This window comes from Magnolia sinica, chromosome 3 (assembly GCF_029962835.1).
Source record: "Magnolia sinica isolate HGM2019 chromosome 3, MsV1, whole genome shotgun sequence".
In the NCBI taxonomy this organism is placed as follows: Eukaryota; Viridiplantae; Streptophyta; class Magnoliopsida; order Magnoliales; family Magnoliaceae; genus Magnolia; species Magnolia sinica.
Window position 1 is genome coordinate 164658 of NC_080575.1, and position 27084 is coordinate 191741.

Consider the following 27084-nt stretch of genomic DNA (forward strand, 5'->3'; position numbering starts at 1 on the left):
ATGCTTGGTTCGCTCGTGGAAAACTGGGTTACGAGCAATATGGATGGCCGCTTGGTTGTCACAGTGAAGAGGAACAGGATCTGAAGGAGGATAGCCAAGTTCTACAAGAAAGTTGCGAAGCCACACGAGTTCACACGTCGCATGAGCTATAGCACGATATTCTGCTTCAACAGAGGACCGGGCAACAACTGGCTACTTTTTGCTCTTCCAGGTTATAATATTGTCACCTAGGAAGGTACAGAAGCCGGATGTAGAGTGGCGATCAAAAGTATTACCTGCACAATCAACATTGGAATAGCCAGAAAGATGAAGATGATCATGCAATTGAAAGCGGAGGCCAAGACCCGGGGCTGATTTTAAATACCGAAGTATGCGGTACATAACCGTAAGATGGGAAGTACGGGGAGCTTGCATGAATTGGCTAACAATCCCCACCGCAAATGAGAGATCTGGGCGAGTAATAGTCAGGTAAATAAGCCGGCCTATAAGTCGTCGATACATCTCAGGATCAGTAAGGAGAGCACCATCATCTGGTTGAAGCTTCTATGAAGTATCCATGGGAGTGGTAGCAGGCTTTAATATGCTGGTTTCCATGAGAAGATCGAGCACATATTTTCGTTGTGACAAGACCAATCTGGACGATGAGCGAGCAACTTCAATTCCGAGGAAGTAGCGAAGAGGACCAAGATCTCACACTTGGTCTTCAAAAAATCTTTGACCTCCCTCATTCCAGCAAAATCATTACCGGACAAAACAATATCATCCACATAGACAATGAGAACCATGATGCCCGTCGATCGTCGACATATAAAGAGAGAATGATCGGCATGACTACGAACAAAGCCAAACTCCAAGAGAGCCTAACTAAATTTTTCAAACCATGCACGTGGGGATTGTTTGAGTCCATAAAGAATCTTCTTCAACCGGTATACAAGTGCAAGGATGTGAGAAGCAACAAAGCCAGGAGGTCGATTCATGTAAACTTCCTCTGCAAGATCCTCATGGAAAAATGCATTCTTAACATCAAGCTGAAACAAGGGCCATGATAAATTAACGGCCAAGGAGAGCACAACGCGAATCGAGTTAAGCTTAGCCACCGGAGAGAATGTCTCGAAGTAATCCACACCATGAGTATGTGTGTAACCATTAGCAACAAGACGGGCTTTATAGCGATCAATTGCGCCGTCTGGAAGAAACTTGATCGTATAAACCCATCGACAGCCAACAGGTTTATGGCCTAAAGGAAGTGGCACAAGGTCCCAAGTATGATTCTTCTCAAAAGCAGACATTTCTTCTATCATCGCCTTTGTCCAATCAGGACTCTGAAGAGCATGTGAGAGAGATATGGGAATAGTCTGTGATGAAAGGGAAGCTGCAAACAACTGAAAAAACGGTGAAAGATGATCATATGAAACGAAATTACTACTGGGGTGTTGAGTACAAGATCGTGACCCTTTGTGCAAAGCAATGGGAAGATCTAAACTCGAGGAAGGAGAGTCACCTGAGCCAACATCCAAAGTGAGCGGAAGGGTGGATGGCTGAGCGTGTGAAGATTTATCTCGACGATGATCGAGTGCATATTTTCGTTGTGACAAGACCAATCTAAATGATGAGTGAACAACTTCAATTCCGAGGAAGTAGCGAAGAGGACCAAGATCCTTGATCTCAAACTTGGTCTTCAAAAAATCTGACCTCCCTCATTCCAGCAGAATCACTACCGGACAGAACAATATCATCCACAGACAATGAGAATCATGATGCCCGTTAATTGTCGACATATAAAGAGAGAATGATCGGCATGACTACGAACAAAGCCAAACTCCAAGAGAGCCTGACTAAATTTTTCAAACCATGCACGTGGGGATTGTTTGAGTCCATAAAGAGTCTTCTTCAACCGACATACAAGTGCAAGGTTGTGAGAAGCAACAAAGCCAGGAGGTTGATGCATGTAAACTTCCTCTGCAAGATCCCCATGAAAAAATACATTCTTAACATCAAGCAGAAACAAGGGCCATGATAAATTAACGGCCAAGGAGAGCACAACGCGAATCGAGTTAAGCTTAGCCACCGGAGAGAATGTCTCGAAGTAATCCACACCATGAGTTTGTGTGTAACCCTTAGCAACAAGACGGGCTTTATAGCGATCAATTGAGCCGTCTGGAAGAAACTTGATTGTATAAACCCATCGACAGCCAACAGGTTTATGGCCTAAAGGAAGTGGCACAAGATCCAAGTATGATTCTTCTCAAGAGTAGACATTTCTTCTATCATCACCTTCGTCCAATCAGGACTCTGAAGAGCATGTGAGAGAGATCTGGGAATAGTCTGTGATGAAAGGGAAGCTGCAAACGACTGAAAAGACGGTGAAAGATGATCATATGAAACGAAATTACTACTGGGGTGTTGAGTACAAGATCGTGACCCTTTGCGCAAGGCAATGGGAAGATCTAAACTCAAGGAAGGAGAGTCACCTGAGCCAACATCCAAAGTGAGCGGAAGGGTGGATGGTTGAGCGTGTGAAGATTTATCTCAACGATGATACACCTACAGAGGCTTAGGCTCACCCATATCACAAACAGGATGCTAAATAGAGGGGAGAGGAGTTTTCCCATGATCACTAGTGGAAAGAGGATAAGAGTCACTCCCCCTTACTCGCAAGAGGATCACAGAGGGATCGGCCTGGAGCAGAGAAAAAAGAAATATCCTTAAAGAAGGTTACATCGACAGAGACATATTTCTTGCGAGTCAACGGGTCAAAGCATTTATACCCTTTCTGACTCCGAGTATACCCTAGAAAGACACATTTAATTGCCCTGGGGCTAAGTTTATCATTACTTCCATCCAAAATTTGAACAAAGCATGTACAACCAAAAACTTTAGGTGGTAGAGGAAATGGATTATCATGAGGATACAATATAGTAAATGAAGATTTGTAAGACAGGATACGTGAGGGTATACGATTAATAAGAAAAGTAGCAGTTAGGAGAGCATCACCCCAAAAATGTTTAGGTAGATGCATACCAAGCAGAAGGGTGCGAGCAACGTCAAGAAGATGACGATTCTTTCGTTTGGCAATACCATTTTGTTGAGGTGTGCGAACACATGATGTCCTAGACAAAATACCACATTCCTGCAAGAAAGACAGAAAAGCAGTAGACATGTATTCCCCCCCCCCCCCCAATTATCAGAATGGAGAGATTTGATGGAACAATGAAATTGAGTGCACACTTCATGATAAAACACTTTAAACGCATCAAACACTTAACTTTTAGATTTTAAAAGATAAATCCAAGTCATGTGTGAATAATCATTAATAAAGGTAACAAAATATCTAAATCCAAAAGTCGAGGTAACCGGAGCTGGTCCCCAGACATCCGAGTGAACCAGAAGAAAAGCTTGAGATTTCCTCCAAGAAGAGCTAGGAAGAAACGTAGCATGATGATGTTTAGACAATTCACAAATATCACAACATAATGGTTTGGTGACAGAGAAGGAGAGAAACAAAAGTCTCAATCTAGCTATGGATGAGTAGCCTAAGCGGCAATGCCACCGAGTCATGGAATCTCGATCTAGAGAAAGGGTATTAGAAGTAACAACAGGTGTATCATCGAGAAGATAAACGCCTCCTCGCTCATGCCCCCTACCAATCACTCTCTTCGTCTGTAGGTCCTGAAACACATAATAAGAAGGGAAGAAGGTAATGGAACAATTGAATGATTTAGTAAGAGAGCTAACAGATAATAAGTTTAATGGAAAACGAGGCACATGCAAGACTGAGGACAAAGACAAGGAAGAAGAGAGGGATGAAACCAATTTCAGAGATGGGAGATTGGGTTCCATCTGCGACTGTGACATACTGAGTGTGAGGAGAAGGAGAATAAGAAGAAAAGAATTGAAACTTACCAGTCATATGGGAGAAGCTTCAGAGTCGATGACCCAGGAGGTACGAGAAGATGACGCAAGAAAGACAGTACCTGATTGGGCCGAAGCTGCGTGAGAAGGCTCAAGAATATCACGAATATGAAGCCGCATAAGGGCATCATATGTAGCCTGAGAAATGATAAAAGACTCCCCTAAAGTAGACTGCTCAGCTGTCGGGGTGGAAGACTATCTCAAAAGCAACAGTGAATGTAACAGAAGCAACGGCATACGACGGAGGACGACCATGTATCTGCCAGCAATAATGAACAGTGATTAATTCCACTGCAATGTGAACAAATGCGGGAACCATCATGTCCTCGTCCACGTCCACCACGACTGCAATCTCCCTCGCGACCTCTACCACGACCACCAAAACTAGAAATGCGCCCTGAACTCAAGGATGGTACCCGAAGACCAAGAGAGGACTGATCGCCAGCAAGATGTACCGAATGCTCGGGTGGCACAAATGAATGAGGAAGAGTAGAGATGGTAGCACGTTAACACATGGCATAGATTGTCGTCAATAGGGGAAGAGGATCCTGCATAACAACCTGATCTTGAACATTAAGATAATCATAACTCAACCCAGCTAGGAACTGCATAATACAAGTATCATCCCACTGCTTATGAGCATGTTCATGATCTTCTTTACATTTGGAAGGAAGAGGTTGATACATATCTAACTCATCTCACATAGACCCAAAGCGTCGAATAGTAATCTTTTTAAGGATCTAGAGTTTTGTTGGAACCGACCAATTTCTTGAATAAGTTGGAATACCCGTGAAAAATTCTGAGATTCTGAGAACATATCATGAAGCGTATCCCAAATGCCTTTAGCCGAGGATAAAAACATCACTAAGTGGCTAATCAAGGAATCCATATTATTCAACAACCATGCAATAACTTGATAATTCTCCTTTGTCCAAGACTTGTAACATCTGTAGAGCTTGGGGGATCATTTAAAATATACGACAACTTGTCACGGGCTCCTAAAAATACTTTTACAGATTATGCCCAGTGAAGATAGTTGTCACTATTCAACTTAGTGGAGGTAATCTGCAAGGGGTTGGATTCAAGAGACCCTATGCCAAGAGATGAGGGCCCTTTTGTCATCCATAGGAGAGTCCAAGAGAGATAAATCTATGCCAAGAGTGTCCCTACGCCAAGAAAGATTGATTTAAACAACTCTATCTCACTCAATCCTTCAAGATAACAAGAGATAAACCTCAAACAATTATCAATCATCCAAAATACCATGAAACGCAATCAAAAAAGCCCTATCCGAGTGAAAAACGGCCCAACTGCACGTCAGTATGAGGTTAAAAACCTCTCAAACATTGATCTTAAGTAAAAAAATCCACCATGGGTAGCTTGGGAGGAAGATCTCGGTCCATCTTGAGCAAAGAAACCAAAGAAAAACGGAAGATGGGCCCGATTTTCGAATTTCTCTATTTCACCCAAAATACCATGAAAGGGGTCCAATAAATTCTGAAAAAATCATGACAAATCTTCTAAAATCAAGATCTATCAAACCCCTAAACTTTTAGCTCAAAGGAGTCCATGTGCCCATACAACACTGACATCAGCAAGGTGACGTGTCGCCTCTCAATCTGTTGGATGCGAAATGCCTGGATCTATGCTGTGATACCAAGTAGAGAATGATTTGATGATGATAATGTTAAGAAGAGGAAAATATTGAGAGAAGGAGAAGAAGAAGAGTTTGGGAGAGATGTTGTGCTAGGCTTACTTGCCCTAACACATAATATTTTATTATAATAAAGCATATAGTACACCGCAGGAGAAGAGGGAAGTGTGCACATGCACTTACACTAAAAGGGGCCACTAACCACATACACAATACACTAGCATTCTCTATATAGGATTGCATCATCTTTTTCCCATAGATTGAGATCGATATATGTGGTTCCGTCTTGGTTGTTTTGCATTAGGCTATAATGGGAAGGATTTATTCCGGGGGCCCTTAGTGATGTATTTAGGAAAATTCGTGTCATTTCTCACGGGTTAAACATTTTGTTTTCCAAAGGGATTTTGGCTCTAATGATCCTTTTGTGTCTTTAATAGGGTCAAGGGAGAGTTCCAGTTTTGGGGGAGTGAATGTGATGCGTTCGAGGTGGGCAATATCATTCGGCTAAGTAATGGTATTTTCTCTTATAATAGGAATAGTCTTGTTCTAAGAGCAGGTAGGAGGGGGAAAGTTGAAAAGGTGGGAGAGTTCACCAAGGTGTCCTTTGAGACCCCAAACATGAGTGAGATCCGTTGGGGACTCGATCCTAAGAATTCTAAGAATCTAGTGCAGGAGGCTATCATCGCGCCTTACTCACGTATTTTCCCACCGCTACCTTAGATATTTCCTCCACTAGTGTAACTTTTTGTGGAGAAATTACAGAGACTTGATGCGTGAGGAGGCGAACGGCATCTTTGATGTGCTCTACTCACATATGGGGCCCCATAATTCTTTTATCTAGACCATTGCTATGATGGGCAATGTGGACAATACATGCCCTAAATGCCTCCTTTTTTTCTTTTCTTTTTTTACGTGGGGCTGGGTCACATCCGACGATCTGTTAGGCTGGGAGCAATTATCCCTTTACTCATGCTTGGCCCTTCCAGCTCAGCTGCCACCCCCACTGTGCTTATCTACTATTATTTCTGCCCAAGAGCCCTCTTGCTTTGTTTCCCATCCTCAACACAAAACATGCCCATCTTATGGATGTATGGCCTTCAACCCAAATACTGAATTGGTCAGTTGATACTGGATATTTTAATCAATGGATGGTTGTCAAATGTCAATGGTTAGCCATTTTGTTTATGACTATCCGTTTTCAGGCCACCAATTATGTAGTTAGGATTATGGTTGGTGCCAGTTTTGGCATGGCCAATTTAGTAATGTCTCACTCACACTGTAACCACCATTTACACCCATTCTCACGACAGACGTACCTTTTTTTCTTCTATATTTGGTAGTACAATTGTGGGTTTTCGAACAGTAGAAAAAGATGAAGGGACTTAGGTGAAGCCAAAGGTAGGGTGTTGTTGGCAAGTTTGTAGTTGCAAAGCTTTTTGGGAAATAAACTAGTTGCAGAGCAGCAAAGATTGGATCGACAACCTCTAGCCTTATTTTTTTATGCTTTTATCTTTCAATGGAGTTGTTATCTATTGAAAACAGAAGAAGAAAAAAAAAAAAGTGAACAGATTAAACCTTCCAGCCTCTAGCCTTATGATTATTATTTTTTATGCTTTTATCTTTCAATGGTGTTGTTATTTATAGAAAACGGAGGGAAAAAAGTGAACAGATAAAACATTTGTTATAATGTATAAACAAACTCTTGTTCAGGTTAGTCCAGAGGGCTCGATATGGTCCGGAGACCATATCCGCTTCACGTTCTCAGTCACACTCTTATCAGGGAGCTTCCAAACCTCTACCTCCTAAGGTCCCGGTATCTACAAAGGTCTTCCAACCTATTCCTGTTTCAAAGGAGTGCTCCTTCAAAGAAGCTCTTCTTCATAATTCAAAGGTGCCCTCCTCGACCTCTCCATAATCGAATGATGCCAAGAAAGACATTCACGACGAGTGTTCGTATGATCAGCCCGACTCTCCTATTATTGTTGATCAGGAGACTTTGAGAAGAAGCGTGTTGAGTTAGCGAAGTCGGTGGTCATAATCACAGCAGAAGGTGCTTCCATCCCAGACATTAAAGAATGGATTCGTCATTGTACTGGGATCCAGATAGAATTATCCGAATTCAAGCCGTTGGGCCATGACGTATTATGGGTTAAAATTTGGCCAGCTCTCAACCCTGACTTTCTTTCCATGGCAGACCGATTACTCCCGGATGGTCCAATCTTGAAAATTATGCCATGGGAAGAATACTCCAGTTTCAACAAAGAAAATATTTGGATTCTTATTTGGGACATCCCTTTGGGGTGCTGGTACGACGAATTCCTCATCAAAGCGGCATCGAAGGTGGGCTACCTTCTAGAAATCGATCTGAAGACCCGTCTTGGGACAGAGCTGGGAGTCATTCGAGCTAGGGTGAGGAGGAAAGACATTCCTCTCCTAGCGCATGTCTCTGTGAAGGTCAACAACCGCACCATACTTCTCCCCGTCCAGAAAGACTCGCCGATATCGTCACACCCTAGATGGGGGGATGTTTGGAGGGCTAAGGAATCAACAAGCCAGTCGTTGCTTCCCATGCAGCCATCAACGCGGGAAGATGGAGCATGACTTGCCTACTCCAGCGGACCACCGGATCCGAGGCATGTCACCTCGTCTCCAACGAAAGTACACAAAGGCAACGATACGCCTTTTCAATCGGCACGTGGTGGACCCTTGCTTCCTTCCGCATCTATCTCGGCTGACAAAATCTCCACATTCGGCGCGAAGAGATTTGCGTCCAATTGCATCTCCACACGTCCTAGGGAGTACACTGACCTCTCGAGACGCGGACCATTTATCTCATCAAATGTCCCTGATGCAGACACGTGGCGCACCCTACCCATTTCAGCCGAAAGATTTTAACCTGGTCGACAGACGTTCGTTACATTCGCGACACGCGTCATCTGAGAACGATATTTTCAACGGAAGTTTAGCACCGACGGATATCGGATCCATTGATGCGGGTCCATTTTTAACCCATATCCATCTCTCCCCCTCCAAATGGGGACCTCTGAAGGTATCCGAACCCGTACCCATTAACCCACCTTACGCCTCACAGACTTGGACCCGACAAAGCCTCCATTCCGATCCATCCATTATCCTACCACCCATCGTCGCCCTCCCGCAATCAACCTTATCCTGCCCTGGGGGATGACATCTCTCGTGATGATTCCTCAGCAAATCTTTCCTCTGATACCCGCTCCGTTTCATCCTTACCTTCATCCCCCATCAATTCCTCGTGTAAAGACTGGGCTGATCTTGGCCCTCTCACGCTCTTCCAAGAGGAGATCACCCCAAAAATCCTCTCAACAGAACCTCTCCACACGTGCTCAGGTCCTCATCATCTTGACACTCATACTTTAGTGCACTCGGACGAGAACAGTAACGAACAACAATACAAGAAAATTCATGAAAAGAAATGGATTAGAGACGCTGTGGGGCACGTCGGAAGATCGCTGGGCCTCTCTTTTGGCAACAGGGAAGAAGATTATACAGACCTTTTCCAATTTATTGAGGAAAGGGGACATCCTCTCCCACCGCCGAGAACTCCAGTCAAGCAAGTTTCTCGCTCCTCTAGCAACAGGGAACTCCTCCGTCTTCAAGATTCTCCTGCGATCGTCTCTGGATCATCGTCCAGACACGGCAGATCGGTGCCCAAATGATAGTTCTCTCTTGGAACGTGAGGGGTGTTGGCTCCAAACAAAAGAGGAGCCTAATCAAGTGTTCTATCACAAGAAAGAACCTGGATGTTATCTGCCTCCAGGAAACGAAAGTCCCATCTTTTTTGCAGCGCCTTCTAAATACGAAATGGGGCATCCAGGATGCCAATTTCGTTTCGCTTGACACTTTTGGGTCCTCGGGAGGTATTCTCATAGCGTAGAAAGCTTCCAAGTGGGACTTACAGCTATCCATGACTGGGATTTTCTCAAACGCTGTCATCCTCCAAGATAAGTTTTCTTCTTTTTGTGGAATTATAATCATTGTGTATGGTTCTAACGATGCTTCTCTCAGGTCCATCTTCTGGGAGGAACTGACTGCTATTAGACAGTCTTTTTGAGGGCCCTGCTGCTTCGCGGGCGACTCAATGTCATCCGTTTCCCTCAGGAGCATTCTCGTTCTAGGAGATCAAGTCTCGCTATGCAATCCTTCTCCTAGATTCAAGCCCAGGAGCTGGTAGATTTACCTCTGTATGGTGCAAACTTCACCTGGTCCAATGGTCGCAGAGCTCAAATCTAGTCGAGATTAGACAGGTTTCTCATCTCCACTGATTGGATCGATAAGTTTCCCTCTTCGGTTCAGCTTGCTCTACCTAGAACAACCTCGGATCACTGCCCCATCCTCCTTTCAGAAATCAACGCTGATTGGGGCCCCAAACCATTCAAATTCAACCCCGCATGGCTGCAAATTGAAGGTTTTCATCAGAAGATTGTGGATTGGTGGTCCTCCTTTGCCACTGATGGTTTCGCTGGCCATAAGCTCTTGTGCAAGCTTCGTCTCCTGAAAGATAATTTGAAAGACTAGAAGAAGGTAGAACTTAGGAAGAGAGAAGATGAAACTGAGGCTCTGCTGGCTGAACTTCAAGTGATCGACTCTCGTATGGACATCAACGACACTCCTCTGGAGGTTCTATCCCGTCGAATTCAAATCATCCAATCCATCTCATCCAGAGCTCTCCAGGACGAAATTTCTTGGAAGGTGAAATCGAGGGCTAAATGGATCGCTGAAGGCGATAAGAACACCAAGTATTTCCACAATATCGCCAAGATGAGAGCTCAAGCGAAAGTTATTCATAGTATTTCGGTGGATGGCAAATTGATCGACGACAAATCAGAGATCGAAGATGCGGCGGTGCTCCACTATCATTCCCTCCTTTCTTCTGAAGGTTGGGTCAAGCCTACTTTGGACGGGATTCATTTCCGTTCGTTCCTTCGCTCAGAAGCCGATCTTCTGGAGGCTGTCTTCTCGATTGAGGAGGTCAAAGCGGCCATTGACGCCATGGATGGAGATAGGGCCCTGGGGCCTGATGGATTTCCTATGTGCTTCTTCAAATCCTTTTGGGATACTATTCAGCCTGATATCATGAATTTCCTTCATGAGTTCCACGAACAGGGAAAGCTATCTAAAGGTATTGGTGCCTCTTTCATCACCCTTATTCCTAAAACCCATGGAGCAAATTCCTTCTCGAACTACAGGCCTATCAGTCTAATTGGGGGCCCCTACAAAATTCTAGCTAAAGTCCTTTCTACTCGGCTAGCTTCGGTTATGGACAGGATCATCTCAAAGCATCAAAATGCTTTCATCAAAGGACGTCAGATCGTGGACGGTGCCGTAATTGCCAATGAAATTCTCCATTCTTGCCATAAGGCTGGTACCAAAGCGGTCTTTTGCAAGCTTGACATTGAAAAGGCTTACGATCATGTGCACTGGAACTTCCTCCAATATATGCTCACCCGTATGGGTTTTGGAGTAAAATGGAGGTCATGGATGAAGGCTTGTGTCGAATCTTCTCATTTCTTGGTCCTCCTCAATGGCGCCCCAAAAGGATTCTTCTCCAATTTGAGGGGTATTCGACAAGGTGACCCGTTGTCTCCTCTTGTTTCTTACGATCGCTGAAGCGCTCTCCCAGATGATGCTTATGGGGCAAAATGCAAGATTATTCTCTGGTATCTCGTGCCCGAGGTCGACATCCCGATCACACATATTCAATTTGCAGACGATACGCTGATTACTTGCGAAGCGGACTCCGACACTATATCTAATCTCCATACTACCTTCAGATGCTTCGAGGCGGTATCTGGGATGCATGTTAACATGGCCAAATCCAAAGTGTTTGGGATCAACGTCTCTGACCTGGATCTCAATTCCTTTTCCCACATCTTGGGATGCTCCACTACCTCTCTCCCCACCTTCTTTGTGGGTCTGCCGCTGACCATTGGCCCTCCTCCGATATCCATATGGGACAAGGTGGTCGAAAAATTTTAGAGGACGCTGGCACGCTGGAAGTGCAGATACCTATCTATGGGGGGAAGGCTTACGCTCATCAAGGCCGCTATGTCTAATATCCCTATTTACTTCTTCTCCCTTCTCATTTGCCCGTTTGTGGTGATGCGTAGGATCGACAATTTAAGGAGGGACTTCTCGTGGAGCGGCAAGGAAAACCAGAAAAAAATTCATCTTATGGATTGGAAAGAAGTCTGCAGTCATTTCAGAAGTGGAGGTGCTAGCGTGACAAATTTGAAAACCATGAACAAGGCCCTGCTTGGGAAGTGGACCTGGAGACTCGGATCGAAACTGGAAGCTTTGTGGAATATCATCATTAAAGGAAAATATGGCTCTACTTCGGGTGGCTGGTGGACTAGGGATTCCACAGCCTACAGAGCCTCATCCATATGGAGAGGCATCCTGCGTTATAAAAAAGCGATTACTGATAATATCTCGTTTCAGCTAGGGAACGGCTCGTCGATCCAATTTTGGGAGGACCATTGGATTGGGGACAGATGTTTACGGGACTCATTCCCTTCAATTTTTCGCTTGCTTCTTTTCCATATCAGACTCTGGTACTATTTGGGATATCAGATGCCGCAAAAATCTTCGTGACTGCGAGGTGATTCATTATGCGGATCTTCTCTCCCTCCTATTTAGGGCGAACCCATCCACCTCTGAAGCTGATAAGATTATATGGTCCTTGGATAAATCCTCCAACTTCTCTGTCAAATCCTTGTATTCTAACCTCATCCAATCCCACCATCTTATCTCGCTGACCTCCCATTTCATCTGGAAATACCCCATTCCTCCTAAATACAAATGTTTTACCTGGCTGGCTTCCAGAAATCGGATTCTCACAGTGGACAACCTCATGAAGAAGGGTATGCAACTAACCAACATCTGTCTGTGTTGCATGAAGTGTTGAATCAGTTGATCACCTTCTCGTCCATTGCCTGCTCGTCTCTCAAATTCGTCAGGACTTTATCTCTCGTTTTAGCGCTGTTAGTTGTCCCCTTTTCTGCTTCTTCTCTTCTCGCTTATTGGCACGGTTTCAAGCTGGGCAAGGTGAAATCCAAGGTTTGGAAAATGGCAATTGTGGCCATCTAGTGGGCTATCTGGAAGGAGAGAAATGATAGATGCTTCAACAACGCTCACGCTTCTGCTCAGTCTGTTGGATCGAAAGCTAAAAAACTCCTAATTGAATGGGCTTCGAATGTGCCTACCCTAGTTGGTTTTGATTTTCTCTTTTTAGGTTTATAGCTTCTTCTTTTGCTCCTTCCCTTTTCTGCTATCTCAGTAGCCCCATTTGTATCTCTTTTTCTTTCGACTTCAATATAATCCCGCTACTTTAAATTTAAAAAAAAAAAAAAAAAATCCTCTTGTTCAGGTTAATATGTGATTCAAGTTGGCACTTGATTGTAATAAACTCATTGATTGTTAGGTGTTTTGAACCTTAAACATGTTACAAATCTGAATTTTTTAACTTGTGGTAGTTTAGCGTTATTTTGTCTTTTGATTACTCTAGTTAATCTGATATCCCGTCCCGCATCACATGCTGATTTGACCAAAATGAGTTTAGGGGGTTAGCTTAGATTTTTTTTTACTGTGGAAAACTTGACCAAGAATCAAGCTTTTAAACCTTCGACTCTACGAGAACTTCCATGATGGATAATTGGCACTTCCAAAGACTCATATAAGATCGACCACCATAGAAAAGACATGAAGATTGTTTAGCATCCCTATGCTCTGCAAAAAGGTGGCATATATCCATAGATTGACAAAAAGAAAAGAAAAAGAATTGAAATAAAAGGAGGTACCACAAATGGCAACTTTCTGAGCATTTCATTGTGCTTACTTCTGATCTGTTTAGATTGGGGTTTCAAATTTCAAGACATTTTGCATCACGAAAATGTTTGGAAAACTTCTCGGAGAAACCTAACCAATATGAAAAAACAAATTATACCTGTGAATAACTTGAAAAACGTTGGCAATGATAGACGTGCAGCAGTCCAGAAAACATCACACTTTCTAGACAAGGGTTCCTGGTTTAGGATCCTGATGAGGACATCAGACCCTTCAAAGTTTATCAAAGACGAAGGCAGCCGACGAATACATCTTTATGGCTTGATGATGATTCATGGCACAACCAAAGATGATTTTGAAGACATGGTTAATGGCACAACTAAGGATGATTTTGAAGACCTGGTTAATGGCACAACTAAGGATGATTTTGAAGACCTTACACGTGTCCTTGGATTAATTGAAAGCGCCACATTAGAAGGACACACGTGTAGGATGAGTTAGAAGACTGATCTATTACGCGGGATTTTTATTTTTTATTTTTAGAAAGCTTTGTTTTGCACATTTTTTCTTTTCTTTTATTATAGGGGTAGTTTAGTCATTTTCTTTTAAATCCGAATTTTATAAATAAGGTGTTTTCTACCCTAAACCCCTAATAATGTTTTTTTAATGAAAGCTTGGTTCCTCCTTCCCCTCTCTCTATGGTAAGTTCTTCTCTTCCCCTAATCTCTTCTCGTCTTCTAAATTCTATTTCTAACCCTCTTAACTTTCTTCTTCTCTTTCTATGCCTAGTCTTTTTTTATTGCTATTGACCCTGAAAATCTGAGAATTGATCCCAACCATCTCTCAAATTTTCCAGCAGTCCCTATTCCAGAAATCCTTTGATTTACTGGACTGGAGAAGCTGCATTGATTGTTGGATTGAAACCATGCAAGATTGGGAGGTCACATCCCTCACCAGATCCAATCCGTGCATTATTTTAATACGGTACCACGGGATTGTGATGATGGTTTGCAACCATTGCATGTTCCCTTTATTATTATCTTTACTATGATGTGGAATGTGAATATTTCAATTGATTTGCTTAGTTTATTTCGTTGGATAATTGTTGTGCTCACACAATTCTAGTTTAGACCGTCCTGCATCAGATCCTTATAGTGGACAACATACAGAAAAGGCACATGATCATCCAACATTTTTATTTCGTCTGTGAAGGATGTGGATTTTGCTGACCTCCTCATGCATCGCGCATTTGGCTAGGAAGTCTTGGATGGCTTCTTCAGATTATATCATTCTCATTAGGTGGGGCATGAATCAATCAGGGGTTTATTTCTTACATGCCACAGAGATGGTAATGGTCATAAAGGATGTTATGGAAGCTTTTTCCCCTTGTCAGTCTTTGTGCTATTAGTGTGGAACGAAATGATAAATCTTTTAGAAACCAGTGCAAGGCACCAGTCAAGCTATTTAGAATGGTGAAGTTGGATGTGGTATTGGTCCACATCAATCAATTTGCTTGCCAATTGTGCTTTAGCCTCTTTAGTTGTTTGGTCTTGACTCTTGATTTTTGTCTTCCAAGTGTTAGCATCTCATATATGACTCTCGAGTTTTCCTGTGGTAAGGCATGGATGAAAGGCATATCTCATACATGACTCCAGAGTTTTCATGGGGCAAGGCATAGATGAAAAGAAAAGGCTCCACCTAATCAATTGGAAAGAAGTTTGCAAGGCCTACTATGTTGGAGGGGCAGGGATTAAGGACCTCAAGATCATGAATTGTGCGCTTCTTGGTAAATGGTTGTGGTGTCTTGCTGAAGAGGATGGTGCCCTTTGGAAAGAAATCCTCGAAAGCAAATATGGCTCTTCAATAGGAGGATGGGGGACTAGAGAATCATCTACTTATAGAGCTTCTACACTATGGAAAGGGGTTTGCTTCATAAAGGCCACATTCTGGCAAGGTGTGTGGTTTTCCTTGGGTAATGGCAAGAAGAAAAAAAATCAGATTCAAAGCAGAATGATGAGATATTATTATGAAATTCTTCAAAATAAACGAAAATAAAGATGATCGAAATGGGAGAGAAATTCAAATAAAATGAGCTCCATATCTTGTATAAAAGAAGAGAAAAGGAAAAAAGCAGAAGAAGCAATGATCACCAGAGAAATGTCGAATCCTACAGAAATTGCTTGCGATGGAATAATAATCCTTCCATATTTCAAGCTCCGAAGACTGAAATCGTTGTTTTCCTTCTTCTCAGAGATTTCGATTCCTCTGGATAGAAATTAGGGCATTAAACCGATACTTGAAGCGGAAGAAAATGGAAAAAGTGACGAACAGTCTATCAGTACAGACGGTTGCAAGTACAGTCGCGAGCGTGTGACGATCACATGTGCGGATGTGTTAAAGAACACGTGTGTCAAATCCCTGAATTAACGAAGAACCCCAAGAAAAAAAAAACAAAAAACAAAAAACAAAATAGGCCAGCACAGTTATATGGGGGCCACAACTATACAATTGAATGTACATCAAATGTACAGCAGAAATGTACATTAAAAAACAGTGGGCATGATCCGAACACAAAGCTGACTCAAATCTTAGGTGGACCATACCACACGGAACAGTCCTGATTGAATCCACACCATCAAAAACTTCATGGATTCCACCAGAATGTTTATTTTCCTTCCAACAAGTTTCCGGTTACCATTGTGAGTGAATTTTGATCAAATTTCCGTGACAAGTTAAAGAGATGATTGCGCCTGAGGATAAGGGGAAAGAGAAGACCGCGCTGGAGGAAACGGAAAGCCGCTCAATGGCAAATGGGGTCCCCTCGCAAGATCGCGAGACAAAAGGAACATGGCAAACAATACGTAGGAGAAAAGGGAACTCGAAATCGGAAAGGGGCAAAGGGAGAGATTACAATAGTTATCCAACTCTCTTTGTGAAGGGGTTTCCAGACGGATAGGTGCCTATAAATTTCACCAGAGTCTTCAGACGCACAGGGGCTGTGATGGACGTTGTAAGACAAAGGGACAGAAAAAATGGATCTTACAGGGACTTCGCATTGGTAAGAATGAGCTCAGAAGAAGAAATGATTAGAGCAGTATGGATGCTCCACAGTGAGAGTTTCGATGGAGCTAAACTTCTTGTCCAAAGAGCTAGGTTTGGTCCTGAGCTCAAAGCTAAAAGGCGTGGAGACCTTTACTCCAAAAACGGACAAGGACCCAGTGCAAAATCGACCTCAACAGAAGAAACCAACATCGTTCAAAGATGCGTTAACCCGATCTATTGAGACGGTTAGGGAACAAGATATCTCCTCCAACACCACCACTCATTCTCAGGAGAGCGACCAGGGTATGAAGTTGGAGACGGCGAACCCAGGCCCCGGTTCGGTGCTTCGCATCAAGCAAGCATGCATAGATCGCTTAAAAAAAGACCTGGCAAACTCAGTAGTAGTGATAACCAGAGATAATGTCTCCATTCCCCAAATCAAAACCTGGATAGACGAGTGTTGCAGAGTTACGCAGAAGCAATATAGCATTCGTCCAATCGGCTACAACGAACTCTGGATCAAACTGAGCCCAGGTGTTAATCCAAACATTCTCATATGGGCAAGAGCTCTACACAAAGATGGTCCTATCCTTCAAAAATCCAGTACTGGGAAGAATTTTCCCTGTTCAGCATGGAAGAAGTGTGGATACTCATATGGTCGGTTCCCTTGGAACTATGGTACGAAGAATTTTTCCTGGAAGCTGCACCTTAGGGAAACTCATCGAGATGGATCCTAAGACTCTGCCAGGAGAGGAGATGGAAGTGATCAGAACTAGGGTAAGATGTATGAAGGGAGAGCCGCTGCCATCTCACATTCAAGTGGAAGTCGACAATAGGATTGTATCTTTGTAGATTCAAATAGAAAAGAAAGATGATCCGATCCCTCGTTGGGGAGATCTATCGAGATCTAGGGAGTACTCTCATCCGTCGTATGAGACGACGGTAGCCATGGATCCAAATGCAAGAGCACGACTCATGTGCTCCACAGGAGCACCGTGCCTACTACTTGCTACTTTTTAGAGACGGTTGTACACAGCTTTCGAGTAGCTGCAAAATCGGCGGTGCAAGTGATGCTTGGCCTCGAGATCTATGAGGATAACACACGTCAACCAAACCGGCTCGCCTTATCGGACTTGCGAATGGAGGAGCCTCGTCCACGTCACCTACCCGAAGCAGAAAGAGACCCGAATCGCAAGACCCGATTACTAAAAGGGTCCCATGGCCCTTCCGAAGCTGAGGTCGATGCTCCCGAAGCAGTCTTAGACACGCGAGTAGACTCAACTCTCCAACTCATCCCACTCATGCAAGTTTTGGACCATTCGAACCCATCCATTTTCGATCTAAACTAATCACTATGCCCCAAACCTTCCATCAGATCCTGCTCACCTGCAGATTTCCAAAATAATCCCTTTGTCTCTTTCCGAGGGCCGTATCCGCATCTTCCCTCCCATTCCTGATCCTCTCAGGTGGACAAATCATAGCCCCCCATCTTCCTTCAAAGCCGCTGCCCCTCTCCTAGGAGTCTAAAGAGCCTCCCAATCCCGATCCCAATCTCCGATCGTCGAGTTCCAAATATCAGGATTCTCCTTCCAATCCTTCTTCTCCAATTCAATCCCCCAGAAGCGGGATATCCCAACTAGCTCTATCCACTCTATTTCGTGAAGACAGCTCTGCAGGCCCGATCGGAGCAGAGCCCCTTTAGATTTGGCAGGAAGGTAATCCAGTTCAACCAGAGAAAACTCAGTTATCGAAGTCGGAATCTGAATTTCAGAGGGCAGAGCTGATCAAAGTAATCCCAAGGAAGAAATGGATTAGGGATGCGATTGGTCACGTAAGTAGATCCCTAGGGCTATCTTTCGAAGATTGCGCGGAAGACTACATAGCCTTGTTCCACTGTGTTGAAAACCGAGGTCGTCCGCTTCTTAGCACCAGATCTCCAAGACAGCAATCCTCCAGATCGCGTAGCAGCAAAGAATTGCACAGTCTTACATCTTCTTTCAACTCTTCAATCAGCTTATTATCAGGAGCAGGGAATGTCGATAACCAGGGGAGTTTGGTTTCTCTATGAAGATCCTATCGTGGAATGTTAGAGGGGTGGGGTCAAAGCAGAAAAGAAGATTGATCAAAGACACTTGCGGGAGGAATAATCCTGATGTGATTTGCCTTCAGGAGATAAAGGTTCAAGACTTTTCTAATCAGCTGATGAGCTCTCTATGGAAAGTCCAAGATGCTAAATGGGTTTCGTTGGACGCTAAAGGCAGCGCTGGAGGAATTCTTGTGGCTTGGAATTCTTCTATATGGTCCCTAGAATCAAGCTGGAAAGGGGAGTTTTCCATTTCTGTTATTCTGAAAAACTACTCTCTTCATTTTTTGTCTCATTACTTCCGTTTATGGTCCTAATGTTGATGGTAGTAGAGACAATTTCTGGGCGGAGCTCAGCGCCTCAAGATGTAGATTCAATGGTCCTCGGTGTTTATGTGGAGACTTCAACATCACCAGATATGCTGAAGATAAATCTCATGCCAGCAACATTTCTCCCGCAACGCGGATCTTCTCCTCTTGGATCAATGATCAAGAGCTTGTGGATCTTCCCCTACTTGGTGCCAGATTCACTTAGAGGAATGGGAGAATGAAGCCGACTCTAGCCAGACTGGATAGATTTCTAATTTCTTCTAACTGGACTGATGATTTTCCTTTCGTCTCCCAATCGGCCCTCCCGAGAACCACTTCAGACCACTCTCCAGTGATTCTCTCAGCTGATAATCAGAGTTAGGGTCCAAAACCCTTCAGATTTGAAATTTCTTGGACAATGATACAGGGATTCTCGCAACTTATTAAAAAATGGTGGTCAGAATTTGAGGTGGAAGGATACGCTGGCTACATGCTGAGTTTCAAGCTGAAACTTCTGAAGGAAAAGATGAAACAATGGAGAGAGAAAGAATCGAATAAAAGGGCTAAGGAAATGGAAGCTTTATTATCAGAGCTGCAGAAAATTGATCTGAAAGCGGAAGAAGGAACGATGTCAGCAGAGCAAATAACAAGCAGAATTCAGATCATCCAAAATATCTCAGCTAGAGTGCTAGAAGATGAGATTGCTTGGAGACAACGATCGCAGTCAAAATGGATCAAAGAAGGGAATAAGAACACTAGTTTCTTTCACAGCATCGCCAGTGCACGTCTAAGATTCAACAAGATAAGCAGCATAGAGGTAAACGACACCATAACTGAAGATAAGCATCTAATTGAGTCCGAGGCTATCAGATTTTTCAACAATCTCCTTCAGGGAGAGAATTGGAACAGACTGGGCTTAAGACTTCTTGCAGTTAGACAGGCTAGTAGCTGCGAACGTCAACATCCTTGAAGCCCCGTTCTCGCTGGAAGAATGTGATAGGGAATGTTATTTCAGGTAATCAGAGTGCTTTCATCCTGGGCAGACAAATCATCGACAGTGCTCTTATAGCGTTCGAATGCTTAGATTTCATCCACTGATCCAAATCGAAAGGCATCCTATGCAAGCTAGATCTCGAGAAGGCTTATGACCATGTGGATTGGGCCTTTCTGATGCAGGACAATTAACCACTTACTCTAAAAGCTCGAAGTATGGCAAATTAACCCCTTTATCTCATAGCCCAGGCCCCACATCGCATGGGTTAAGACCTCGGCCGAACCCCCCTCGTGAGCCCCAAATCACATGGGTACCGCCTCACACGAGCCGCCCACCCCGAGTGTGTCCCCGCATCCCACAGGCTACCCCACTCGAGCCCAGTGTGAAATGCGCATTAATCGCCCCCGGTGAAGAGTTTCGAACACGAGACCTCCCCCATGGGCCCCAAATCACATGGGTCACCCACCCCGAGTGTGTCCCTGCATCCCACGGGCTACCCCGCTCGAGCCCGATGTGAAAATACCCCTACATTAATCACCCCTGGTGAGGAGTCTCGAACACAAGACCTCCCGCTTTGATACCAATTTGATGTAGGACAATTAACCACTTGCTCTAAAAGCTCAAACTATTAGAGTATGGCAAATTAATCCCTTTAGGTCATAGCCCAGGCCCCACATCGCATGGGTTAGGACCTCGGCCGAACCTCCCTCGTGGGCCCCAAATCACATGGGTACCGCCTGACACGGGCCGCCCACCCCAAGTCTGTCTCCGCATCCCACAAGTCATCCCACTTGAGCCCGATGTGAAATGCGCATTAATCACCCCCGGTGAGGAGTCTCGAACACGAGATCTCCCCCATGGGCCCCAAATCACATGAGTCACCCACCCCAAGTGTCCCCGCATCCCATGGGCTACCCCACTCAAGCCCAGTGTGAAAATGCCCCTGCATTAATCACCCCCGGTGAAGAGTTTCGAACACAAGACCTCCCGCTTTGAAACCAATTTGATGTAGGACAATTAACCACTTGCTCTAAAAGCTCGAACTGTTAGAGTATGGCGAATTAATCCCTTCATCTCATAGCCCAGGCCCCACATCACATGGGTTAGGACCTCGATCAAACCCCCCTCGTGGGCCCCAAATCACATGGGCACCGCCTCAAACAGGCCGCCCACCCCGAGTGTGTCCCCACATCCCATATGCCACCCCACTCAAACCCGGTATGAAATGTGCATTAATCACCCCCGGTGAGGAGTCTCGAACACGAGACCTCCCCGTGGGCCCCAAGTCACATGGGTCACCCACCCCGAGTGTGTCCTCGCATCCCACGGGCTACCCCACTCGAGCCCGATGTGAAAATGCCCCTGCATTACTTTCTCCACAATATGCAAGCTCGTATAGGATTCAGGGAGAAATGGATTAGGTGGATCGAAGAGTCCGTTGGGTCCGCTCATTTTTCGGTGCCCCTAAATGGTTCTCCAAAGGGTTTTTTTAAGAGCTCTAGGGGTCTTCGTCAAGGAGATCCGCTATCTCCATTCCTTTTCCTTATTGTGGTTGAGGCCCTATCCAGAATGCTAATCAAAGGTCAAGAAAAGGGAATCCTAAGCTGTATTAGAATCAAAGGTCTCGATATTCCGATCTCCCACATCCAATTTGCCAATGACCCGTTGCTTTTCAGTGAAGCCAATCAAGAGAAGGTGAGTAAACTACGTACTACAATTAGATGTTTTGAAGCAGTCTCTAGCCTTAAGGTTAATATGGCCAAATCCAAATTGTACGGGGTGAATATGGATCAGCAAGACAGTAGTTTTTACGCTGAATTATTTAATTGCTCCTAAGGTAGATTTCTGACATCCTTTGTTGGCCTACCGTTGTGCATAGGCAAACCCCCTAAATCTCTATGAGATAAAGTCATCGACAGATTCGAGAAATATCTTGCTAGATGAAAGTGCAGATACTTATTGTTCAGGGGCCACATCACTCTTATAAAATATGCACTATCTTCCTTTATACTTTGTCCTTATTCAAATGCCCTACTTCGGTCCTGGCTATCCTTGAGAAATTGAGACGCGACTTTCTTTGGCATGGGAAAGAGGAGAAAAAGAAATTCCATTTGGTTGAATGGAAGGAAGTGTGCAAGCAATATCAAGATGGAGGTGTAGGGTTAAAAAGCCTCAAGTCAATGAATCAAGCTCTTCTAGGTAAGTGGATTTATTTTTTTTAAAAGTAACTGCAAATCTATTGAAAAGAAAGAAACAAACAAACAAAGAAAAGAAAAGAAACAAGAAGCGAACTGTTGAGATGGCAGGAAGCTCCTAAACACCAAGAGAAGACAAATCGACCCTCTTCAAGCCCTTTACATTAACAGCCCATTTGATAACAAGCTTTTTAGCCTTAGATCCTATTATCCTACCTGAGGACAACCGATCATTGAAACATCTATTATTCCTTTCTTCCCAAACCACCCACCAAATGGCCAAGAGAGCCATACGCCATATGATGGAGTTGATTTTTCGAAGTTTAAAACCATTCCAATTGGATAACATATTCGCTGCAGACTCTGGCGCACACCAACTGACCGAGAACTATTGGCAGAAATCATCTAGAATGATGGAGATGAATGGGCAATGAACCAGTAAGTGGTTGACCGATTTGGCGTTACGCATACAACAAAGACAAACATTAACCAGTTGCAAGCCTCTCTTAGATAGGTTATCAATGGTGAGAATGCTATTGCGACTAACCAGCCACCCGAAGCAAATATATTTAGGCGGGACATTGTACTTCCAGATGAAATAGGGGAAATTGCTCGAGGGGCGCGCGGTAGGGTAGATAGCTGTGTAGAGAGACTTTACAGAAAATAAAGTTGATTTCTCGAGAGGCCAAATAATTCTATCAGGCTGGGAGTTGGATATTTTGACTTGGGAGATAACGATTCAGCAGTTCCATATATTCATTTGTTTCGCTTTGGTTTAGGTTTCTAGTGCATCTGATATCCCAAACTGGCTGGTCTGACAAAACAAAGCAGCGGTTGTGAATATATATATTCCTGTCGGGAGCAAGCCTGTAAATCTGAGGGAATAAAGTCTGAAAGGAATTGTCTCCACACCAGGTATCTTCCCAAAATCTGATGGAGACTCCATTACCCAACTCAAATCTACTATTAGAGCAAACAGGATCTTTCACCTTCAGAATACTCCTCCATATGTGAGAAGCTTTGTAATATGAGGATTGTTTCAGCCACCATTCGCCGTAAGAAGCTCCATATTTGCCCTTAATAAGTGAAGTCCACAAAGCTTCCTTTTCCGAGGCAAATCGCCAAGTCCACTTCCCCAACAAAGCCTGATTCATGAGTCTCAGATTCTTCACGTTAGCACCGCCCTCACTGAAATCTTTACATACTTCCTTCCATTCTAGCAAATGGAACTTCCTCTAATTTTCTTTGCCAAATCATAGGAAATCCCTTCTAATTTTGTCTATGCTCCTGATTACCGACCCAGGGTAGGTGAACAGCGACTTAAAATATAGAGGAAGGCTAGAAAGGGCTGCTTTTATGAGACTCAGCCTCCCTCCAATTGACAGATATCTACATTTCCAGGTAGCCAGATATTTGTGGAATTTGCTAATAACCCTGTCCCACATATATTTCGGCGGGGCGCCGATGCAGAGAGGCAGCCCAACAAAGTACGTTGGAAAGGATTCAACACGGCAACCCAGCGTGTCGGCGAAGCTCTGTAAATTCTGAGTGGGGATGTTAACTCTAAGAAGTTTGGACTTAGAGAAGTTAATCGTGAGACCGGAGACGGCTTCAAAGCAGCGGATGGCTGTGAAAAGATGATCGATTTTCTTTTGAGATGCCTCAGAGAAAATTAACGTATCATCTGCGAACTGGATATGAGTGAGAGGGATAGGCAAACCTGGCACAGGAATGCCTCGCAGGATGCCATGATCTGGGCCCATTTTCAGCATTTGAGATAGCGCCTCTGCCACTATAAGAAATAGATAAGGAGTCAAAGGATCTCCTTGGTGCAGACCTCTCAAACTCTTGAAAAAACCTACAGGAGAACCGTTGAGGATGACGGAGAAATGAGCCGATCCAATACAATTGGCGATCCACTGTCTCCACTTGTGTCCAAAGCCCATCCGAGTTAGCATGTATGATAAGAAATCCCACTCAACATGGTCATACGCCTTAGCGACATCCAATTTACAAAAAAATCCCTGCAGACTTTGACCTGTGACATGAATGAAGAACTTCATTAGCGATAAGGGCTCCATCCATTATCTACCTACCTTTAATAAATGCATTCTGATTGCTGGAAATGAGGAGACCCATGACTTTGGAAAGACGAGCTGACAAAACTTTAGACAGAATTTTATACGGGCTCCCAATCAGACTGATGGGATGAAACTCAGAGAAAGAAGCAGCTCCCACCACCTTAGGAATGAGCGATATAAAAGTAGCACCCAACCCCTTAGATAACGTACTTCATTCGTGAAATTCCTGAATAAAGGAGAGGACGTCGCTCCGAACTGTTTGCCAGAAAGTTTGATAAAAGCTGATCGGAAAGCCATCCAGACCTGGCGATTTGTCAGCGCCCAACGCATCAACTGTTGCCTTAACCTCAACTTCCGTAAACTGAGCTTCCAAAAGATCGGCATCAGCCACCTGTAGGCAACTGAAAGAGATGTTGTCCAATTTCAGTCTTATCCAGTTCTCAGACGATAATAGGGATTTGAAGTGGGATATCGCAATTTCTGCAATTTCATTTCTATCCTCCACCCTGATTCCTTTATCGAGAATGCTGAAGATGGCTTTAGAGCGAGAGTTCATGTTCGCCATATTGTAGAAGAACTTAGTGTTCTTATCACCCTCAGCAATCCACTTAATTCTGGATTTAATCCTCCACGAGGATTCATCTTCCTGCGCTTTACTTGAGAGGTCCTGAATGATAGAAATACGCCTTATCAACATTTCTTTCGACAACGGTCCCGATTCCGATTCAACATCTATTGATTGGAGATTAGATAGAAGAGCTTCGACGTCAGCCACTCTTTTGATTTTCCTCCCGCCACCAATCTTTGAGCTTAGACTTGAGAAGTCTGAGCTTGCATAACAATCGATGACCAGCAAACCCTTCAACCTGGAACGACTGCCACCAAGCAATAATCTTCTGCCTAAGATCCTCCGACTGAAGCCACGCCGAGTTAAATCTGAATGGTTTCAGTCCCCAGTTGTCGTCCTCCGTTAAGATAATAGGGCAGTGATCCAAGGTAGTACGAGGCATGACGATTTGCTTAATTGTCGGGAATGTCTCGATCCACTACGAGGATACGAGAAATCTGTCGAGCCGAGATTGGATTGGATTAGCCCGCCCATCTGACCACGTGAATCTGGCGCCCAGAAGAGGTAAATCGATGAGTTGATCCTGTTGGATCCAATCGGAAAAGCGCAACATCCAAGGGGAAGGCCGTCTGCTTCTAGAGTGATCTTCTGCGAAACGGGTGACATTGAAATCACCGACGATACACGAAGGCCCCTGAAAAGAATCTCTAACCTGGGTGAGTTCGTCCCGAAAGGCAGACCTAAGAGAGTCATTGTTAGGCCCATAAATGACAGTCAACAAACAATTTATAGAGGACTTATCTCTGAGGATGGCTAACAAGGAGAAAATGCCAATTGAGGAGGAGTGGAGGTCCCAATTGGAAGATTTCCAAGCAATGAGGATCCCTCCTGAAATACCCACCGCATCCAGCGTTAAGAACTTAGCATCCCTTTCGTTCCAAAGAGAAGCCAACAGATGGTCCGAAAAACGAGAAACCTTCGTTTCTTGAAAACACACGACCTCCGGCTTTTTTCTGTTGATGGTCGCTTTAATCAGACTCCATTTATGGTTGGAGCCCACCCCCTTGACATTCCACGAAATGATCTTCTTTGACTCACTAAACTTCCCCGAGCTCCCTAACGCCTAGGTTTTGACGATGAAGCCGCAATGAACCCCAGACTCGCTTCTAGACGTTGCAACTCACGACTGCCTGATATCTTAAGAAGCTGTTTTGGAGAAGATCGACACTTCTCAAAGGGTCTACCTCTATTTTCTATGCACTAGAATAAGGCAACGTAGTCCTCCAATCTATCCCCGAAAGAGAGACCAAGAGATCTCCCCACTTTTCCGATAGCTGCTCTAATCCATCGTTTCTTCTGAATTTTTGTTAACAAATCGGCTCTGTTTGTGACGGTCTGTTGTAGATATGACTGAGAGTCAACAATCATTTGCAAAGGTTCTGCCATAAGGACTTGCGAAGGATCATTAACTTGAAAGAGAGTAATCGGGCCCATTTCTAAGGCATCTAGCACAGGAGATGAACCGGAATGAGAGGTAGTCGAGGACAGGCGCGACTGGAATTCGGATTGAGTGCAATCAGACAGAAGACCCCCGATAGAGTGAAGATCATCGGGCCATGGGTGTGGCGATTCTGAATGAGGGATGGATGGAGTAATAGCTAAGGCACTCGATGGTGGGAGAGGTAGGGAGGCTACCAGCGGTTCCCGAGGAGAAACTGTACTACTACTCGTGAGACGCATGAGGGGAGAGAGCGGATTAGCCACCTGTCCTGGTGTCGTACTCGAACAACCATCTAGACTGTTCACGTGTTCGGAGGAGAGAACATAGCTTGTTAAAGAAGAAAAACTCCTGCTTTTCTTTAACTCCACGCCACCCTCGCTACGTGTCAAATTCTGAAGCGCTGGCAGGTCTGTACCTGACATATTAAGGGATTCGGACCGGTTAAAAGGCAGACGTCGTTGGGTAATATTGGGAGCCTCCGTATTATCTTCTGGATACTCCGGAGGAGATATATCTTTCGTTCGAATATCGACGTCTAAACCACGCATTAGCACCTCTTTGCTAGGCTTCTGTACCCGCAATGGACAGGGGGGCGAAGGAGCTGGAGGAGAGAGCGAGGGTGTTAGAGTACCTCCACGTGTCATTGTAGGGAGAGAGGAGAAGACGTCTCGACTGGCAACAGCAGATGAGCGGTCAGAGTCCCGATTCGATAGTCTGACGGAGTATAGAATATGTGCTCCTTCCTGAGAGGGTCGATGCGACAACGTGAGCTCCGACGAAGGGCCTTCTCTAACTCTCCAAAGGTCACCTCAACGAGGAGCCGGGATGCCATCTGCTTCGACGAAGACCGGAAAGTCAAAACAGCGGTCTTCTATCATTAGTTTCACTGAAGCCGGCATCGGAAGACCCTTCCTTCGTCGAACTC

General features: G+C 44.4%; 1 protein-coding gene and 1 long non-coding RNA gene across 4 annotated transcripts in view; one reads left to right on the plus strand and one right to left on the minus strand.

The window, feature by feature from the left end:
* Positions 1 to 27084, minus strand: part of LOC131239170 (ubiquitin carboxyl-terminal hydrolase 26-like) — a 100621-nt gene that overhangs the window by 5497 nt on the left and 68040 nt on the right. The window lies entirely within an intron of this gene.
* On the plus strand, positions 6989 to 13022 carry LOC131239173 (uncharacterized). Its single transcript, XR_009168077.1, has 2 exons — positions 6989 to 7276; positions 12972 to 13022. It is a non-coding gene; the product is annotated as an uncharacterized LOC131239173 (long non-coding RNA).